Source organism: Alligator sinensis, unplaced genomic scaffold (genome assembly GCF_000455745.1).
Source record: "Alligator sinensis unplaced genomic scaffold, ASM45574v1 scaffold389_1, whole genome shotgun sequence".
NCBI classification, from domain to species: domain Eukaryota; kingdom Metazoa; phylum Chordata; order Crocodylia; family Alligatoridae; genus Alligator; species Alligator sinensis.
This window is the reverse complement of record NW_005841951.1, coordinates 196,447-203,154: the sequence shown is the minus strand read 5'-3', so window position 1 is coordinate 203,154 and position 6,708 is coordinate 196,447. Positions and strand designations below refer to the sequence as shown.

Below are 6,708 nucleotides of genomic sequence, written 5' to 3'. Positions count from 1 at the left end.
CTCAGGAAGTCCACAGGAAAAAGAAAGGGGGGAAAGCCTTGGATCTACTGCCACCAACTCTTTTTCCCATCCTAAGGTCCATAAGAAGAAAGTAGTACAAAGCAAGAGCAATAAACTTACAATGGAAACTCAATTGCAACTTTGGCTCTACAGTTATTACTGTTCAACTGTAGCAAATGAAATTATTAACTTGCCATTCAAAAAGAATCACCCTAGAACTGATTTCAGAAACAGAACTATTTTTCTAAAAAAAAAAAAAAAATAAAGTGTTGAATTAAAAATTAAAGGACACTTTCTTTTTAAAATCCTTGGATGGCGAGTGCTGTGGATCATCAAAGTATCATGTCATGTATTTATCACATCACTGCTGTTGTACAAAGGCACGCATCTAGAGATCTCTCCATGCGGCAATGAAGTGCAGCCTCTCAATGGGGTGAGGGAGCAGCTAGGCAGAAAACCGGCAGATAGTTGAAGTGGGTAGGGAAGGCAGAGCTGGGGAAGTGAGGTTTTCAGCCGGAGGCACTGAGGCAGTCCTTCTCCTGCTCTATGAAAAGTGCCAGCAAGAAGCTTTCCGCGGCCATGCTGCAATAGAGATGTTTGCCAGACTTGTTTAACTAGCTCGCAACCTCTGAACCCGTGGTGAAAGGGCAGAGCCGTGAAGCCGGGCTGTGCTCCGTCACATGGCTTGGGTGTTTGGGACAAAACAGGAAGCAAATGCAGGTTCCTGAGTTCAGCCCGCTCAGACGGAGTGAGTCAGGGGAGCAGCGCTGGTGCGAGAAGGGCTGTCTGCTCACTGAAGACTTCGTAAGTTTGACTCGCTTGTAACCATTTCTCTGCACCCCCTGCGCGGTGCCGGCGCCGGAGCAGCTGCAGCTGCAGTGCCCGGGCCTGGCCAGGAGCCGAGCCGAGCCGGGCGCGCCTGGACGGGGGGTCAGCACCGCAGCCGCGCGGCGACTCCTCTCGCTCCTCCTGCTCCGGCGTTTCCTTCTGCTTCGCTTCCCTTCAGCCCTTTGTGTCTCGGGCTGTGGGGAACCTCCTCCCTGCCCCGGGGCTGAGCGCACAGAGCAGGGCAGGAGACACGTAGCTGCCGGGGAAGAGCTCGCTTCCCTCCGCGCTTGCAGAGGCGGAAGTGTCTGGGGACGGAGGGAGGCAGGGAACTGGGCGCTGGGGGCACCGGGGAGGCGGAGGTCCGGCTGCCCGGGGTGAGTGGAGCAGCTCTTCTCTCGGCGGCTCCCGATGCGGGGACACGAGGGGAAGGGGAGCTTGTTCCCTGCCCCGTCCGACGGGCCGAGCGGGGGGTCCCTCGGACGACAGGAGAGTTGAACCGGGCTCCGTTTCTGCTGGGAAGTTGTGAATGGCAGGAGACTTCTCCACTTCGGGGAAGTTGTAGCACAAGAAACAGCCGGGGGAAAACTGGCATCGCTGCTTTCCGGGCCTCAACGGTGCGGTCCCCTTGGGATGCCTTGACTGAGTCAAGGAGATATTTAATTTTGTTTTTCAAGGAGCGGGTGGTGGGGTCTCTCTGCCTTGTGGCAGCGTTGAAGGTGCGGGTGGTGGGGTCTCTCTGCCTTGTGGCAGGGCTGAAGGGGCCCGGGTCCTGGAGGCTTTCAGTGTATTTCTGACTCAGGAATGACAAACCCTCTCTGTCTTGTTGACAAGACATTACTTCAGCAGTTGCTCCCACTCTGAAGGTGATCTGAGGATGAGCTACACTTGAAATGTTTTTGTTTTAATTTTGAAAAAACCCAGTGGATGAAACCGAAAAGATGATCAGGAAAAAAAAATGCAGAGAAGAGTTTGCTTCTGGATAGTGCCAATATTCTGATGTAAAACTACGAAAATGTGTGTGCTTCACTTTTCAGAAAGCTTTGGGGGTGTTGCAGGCAGGACCGCTTATGGTGTGCAACTTCCCTGTTGTTGGGATCCTGGCAGAATTAGTAGGTATCTGGAGAGAGAAATGAAGTCTTCTGCTTACTCCATGGTATCCTGCAGAGCGGTTGACTGACTAGCGGCTCTCTTCATGGAGCTGTGCACCACAGCATGAGTGGGAGGTGTGTGTGGGGAGAGACTACAGACACAGGCCCAAGCGTTTTGTTCTCTTTTCTGTCATTTTTAATGTAGTCACCATCATTGTGGTATCTGAAAACCTCCCACTGCTTCATCAAAAATGTGACTGACTTGATTTGGTACTTACAGCCATTTTTCATTGCTGTACATTATCATACTATTGTGCTATTCCATAGCACAATTGAACTAAATTATAATATCTCCATATAAAACACAGCTGTGCATAAGAAGTGTTAAGGCCACAGTGGTGCCTTAAGGTTGTCACTTGACTTTAATTTTACCTCCTCCCGCATATGTGTTTTCAATAGAGTATTTAATTACACAATCGTGTAATTCTAATATTATAAAAGCCTAAGCATGTCTGTCTGTCTGTTTGTCCATAACGCTTTATTCACGCTCTGATAGGCTGACGGAAGCAGCCAATCAGAGTGCTCCAAGTGTGGGGGAGCACCGCCATGATTCCAAAGCTGCGCTGAGGACTGCTGGCCTCGGCTCCCCCACCCCCGTCCTGCAAGAGGCAGAACAGTGGCAGCATGGGGCATTAGGTGGCAGTGCTCCATCCCAGCCCACCCCCCCACCCCAACCACCCATCATTGTTGACGGGCAAATGGCTAGTATTTGTATAAAGTTTCAAAAGTGTACTTGCTTGTGCGATTGGAAAATGCAATGTAACTGTAGATGCATGCACCGTTTTGTATTACTACATTAGTTTTATTGTACTGTAGTTAGAAAAGAGCATAAACTCCTCAGTTTGGAAGAGCAGTGTGTATGTTTGCTCTGACTCAGGGGTGAGCAAAGTCCAGCCCATGGGCCAGATCAGACCCATGGCAGACTCCATTTTGAAGCAGCCCCTGCCCATGTTGCTGCAACAGGTTTCCATGAACACCCCAGCAGTGGTGGGGCTGTGACACTATGGGACTAGGGTTTTTTTGGAGATCAGCTGCAGCAGTGCTGGCAAGTTGTGTGACTCGGCGGGGAGCTGCTCCTGGGCTGGGATCTTGTGGCAGTGACAGCATGGTCCAGAGCCAGGGCAGAGCTGCCATATGCTGCCTGCACGCTCTGGCTCCGACCATGCTGTCACTGCCGCAAGATCCCAGCTCCAGCCCTGCAGCAGCTCCCTGCGCAGCCACACGCCCTGCCAGCACTGCTGGGGCCAGTCCCTATGGAAACCCTGACCCTGTGCTGTTACAGCCCAGCTGCTGCTGGGGCCCCCATGGAAACCATCTGCAGTGACGTGGGCAGGCCTGCTGGGAAATGGAGTTCAGCCACCAGTGTATCTGCCATTTTGCCCACCCCTGTTCTAACTCCTGGAAGGCCCCATGATTCATAGATGTTAGGGTCGCAAGGGACCTCAATAGATCATCGAGTCCGACCGCCTGCATAGCCATGCTCTAAAGACTTGCTTTCTGTGTGTGACTTTGCCCTTCAACTCCCCCCCCCGGGTTATTTTAATGGAACAGGATTCTCCTTTTGGATAACAACTCTTTTATGTGGGAAGGTTTAGTAGCCCTTCTCAGTCATTCACTGTCACCAGGGGAGAATTAGTAGTCCCCTTCTAGCAGTAGATATTGGTATTGATGAAGTGATATTTCAGAGTGCTGGGATTCCTGGTAGTGGTGATTCAGAGAGAAGTTGATAGCAAAGACTGGGAAATATTGAACTGAATTACTCTCAAACGTTATTGCTTTAATGGGAATCTTTAAAAAAAAAAAACCAAACAAACCCCAATGATTACATTTTGAAATGGCATATTTTTATATAGTGTGAGAATATGAGATTTAGGTTCATAGAAATGTCAACAGATCTTCTGTCCTACATGATTATATGTTCTGTTTCATGTGTAAATAAAAGGAGACAGCTGTTCAGCTGGTGTAAATAAGTGGAGGCTTTATGATTCCACTCTAGGTGAGCATTTTGTGTTTGATACTTTGTACTAAATGGTGCATCAGAGCTCTATGTAACATCTTGAAACATTGTTTGATTGTCTCATGGAGGCTTAGACGTACTTGACAGTCCAACTTAAAGAGGGTTGGTTGGCTAATGCTGCTTTGAGAATCTTAACTCGTTATTTCCTTTAAGTACCCTTACCATATTGTGCATCTCTATGGTAAATGTGCTGGCCTTTCCATTATTTTATAGAGCATTTAGTTACCGTATTTGCTAAAATAGATATGTCCCTGATTATAAGATGACCCCCCAATAATTAGATTCTGTATATGGAAAAATTATAAATTTGAATTTTCCATATATAGAATCTAATTATTGGAGGTTTGCTTGAATTTGTCCCCTTCCCACTGCCATAGCAGGGAAAATAAATCTGGGGGGGAGGTCCGGTAGCCCCCTTAACTATAAGTCAATGGCCAAGATGCTGGCTTTGAGGATGAGGAAAAACCTCCAGAAGATAATACATGAAGACCAAGTATGCACAGTACCAGGTAAAAGGATCTCCAAAGCAATCAGAGTGCTCAGAGATGCACTGTCCTAGATATGAGAGAGGAAAACAAACACAGCTATAGCAAACCTAGATTTAGAAAAAGCATATGACAGAGTTGATCATGATTACATATTTGAGATGCTTGGAAAAATGGGTTTCCCAGAGAAATGTATATGTTGAATAAAATTATTGTATAGAGAAGTGGATAGTCAAGTCCAAATTAATGGACACCTAAATGGCCTTCAAAATCCACATAGGGGTGAGACAAGGGTGTCCCCTGTCACCACTACTATTTGTGTGGGGCATGTCACCATTAGCACAAAAAATTAGAAAAGACAAGATCATAAGCAGAGTAAATATACCAGGAGGGAGAAAGGTAACATGGATGATATAAATGTAGTGGCTAGAAACAGATTTTCAGTGGAAATGGTGCTAAAGCATACACCAAAGTATGGAGAAGTGATGGGGGCTAAACTAAATAGATCAAAAAGCACCATGAGTGGGGAACTGAAGGGACTTGAAGAAGTTGGGCCTTCAAATAAGAGAGAGAAATCAGAGTGCTAGGGATTTCAATGGATGCTGAGGAGAAAGGTAATATAGCATGGGAAAGGATGATGGCAAGGCTATGGCAAATACTTTGGTTATGGTCTGGAAGGACACAGTCCTTTGCCAGAAAAGTGGCATCATTTAAGGCTGTGTTACAGACAATTATTCTATATATGGAATTTGTATTCCTAGTAACATGGCAGCAGACAGCAAAAGTACAGGGGGAAATGTGTGTTCTTCTGGAATGCCAGAAGAGAGAGGTTGGCTAGAGCTGAACTGTACAAAGCAAGAGAGATTTGGGGGGGGTAACGGACAGATGGGGACTGTTGGATTGGGGTTGTTTGTCCATGCAAAATATGTTAGTGCAATATTCAAGGCAGAAACGGAAGGAGAGGGGAAAGCAGCACATGTCACCTGACTTCACCCAGCTACAATTCTGAGGAAATGGGGAGTATATTAGACCTCTTTGAAGAGTCCATGGGCATGGTAGCCAGTGATTCATTAGGTCAGGATGGAAGGATTCGTGCAGAGGTATAAAATAGGGAAGATAGGGCTGGAGATCCTGAAGGATCATAAGAAATTGATGAAAGTGGTAAGGGAGAGAGACAGGATGGTGCTGGTGCGAAACTTCACAGAAGAACAAGTGAAGAAGGTGTGGGGAGTAGTGGCAGGTAAACCACTAAAAAGGGAACATGCTGACCTAGAATGGATAGTTGTAAGAAGCGTCTTGCTGGTGAGAGAAGTACAACACGGATAGGGCTTGACAAGCTCATCAAGATGCCGAATGGGGAGTTGCAGGGAAGAAGAAATGGTGGGACGTGTTTTGGGAGTATGCATATGTAAAGGGGGTGTGAGAATGGGTCCACTGCTTCCTGAGTGTCACCAAAATAAACCTGTCATACCAAATGGACCGGACGAAATGTTATTAAGAACTTTATTAGTATGTGTTACAACTAGTTTATAGAAAGTAAGAAATAGCTGGATGTTTAAGAGGTTGGCTTTCACTGAATGAGAGTGCCTGAAGCTGGGGCTGCATGAACTGAAATATTACATTGATCTGGACAAGGAAGAGATCGGAGAGGAAGAGGCAGAGTAGAAGTGGAGGAAGAAGGACTAGACGCTTGTTTCACTAAATCAACAGAGAAGATTGATGGGAAGTAGAGAGAGTTTCAGGTGGTTACTGAGGTAACGGGTTTTCATGGGTTCTGTATGAAGAAAAAGATTTCTGTAAGGGTTAGTTTTTTGGCGAAGTTGACGTATGTTGCTTACAGGTTTAATATATGTAGGTATATGTTTTTCATAGAAGTAGGGTCGGAAGGGACCTTGTAGATCTTCAAGTCCGACCCCCTGCCTAGGCAGGAGAGAAACTGGGCTCAAGTGACCCTAGCCATGTAGGCATCAAGCCATTTCTTAAAGACCCCCAGAGTAGGAGCCAGCACCACTTCCCTTGGAAGTTGGTTCCAGATCCTAGCCACCCTAACTGTGAAGTAGTTCCTACGGATGTCCAATCTGAACCTACTCTCCAACAACTTGTGGCCGTTATTTCTTGTTATCCCGGGGGGCGCTGGGGGAAACAGGGTCTCCCCCAAACCCTTCTGGTCCCCCCTAGTGAGTTTATAGACGGTCACAAGGTCCCCCCTCAGCCTTCTCTTGTGAAGGCT

General features: G+C 47.2%; 1 protein-coding gene across 8 annotated transcripts in view; it reads left to right on the top strand.

Annotated features, from left to right (window-relative positions):
- Window positions 1–6,708, top strand: part of TANK (TRAF family member associated NFKB activator) — a 49,347-nt gene that overhangs the window by 4,774 nt on the left and 37,865 nt on the right. For 3 of the 8 annotated variants that reach the window (XM_025199944.1, XM_025199943.1, XM_025199946.1), the window contains exon 1: window positions 376–804. The exons of 2 other annotated variants lie outside the window; for them this stretch is intronic. The gene's annotated coding sequence lies outside the window, so the exon portion shown is untranslated. Of the gene's footprint in view, window positions 1–371; window positions 805–1,095; window positions 1,203–6,708 lie in introns of those variants that run through there. 3 more of the 8 variants (XM_006020341.3, XM_006020335.3, XM_006020340.3) reach the window with 3 other exon arrangements.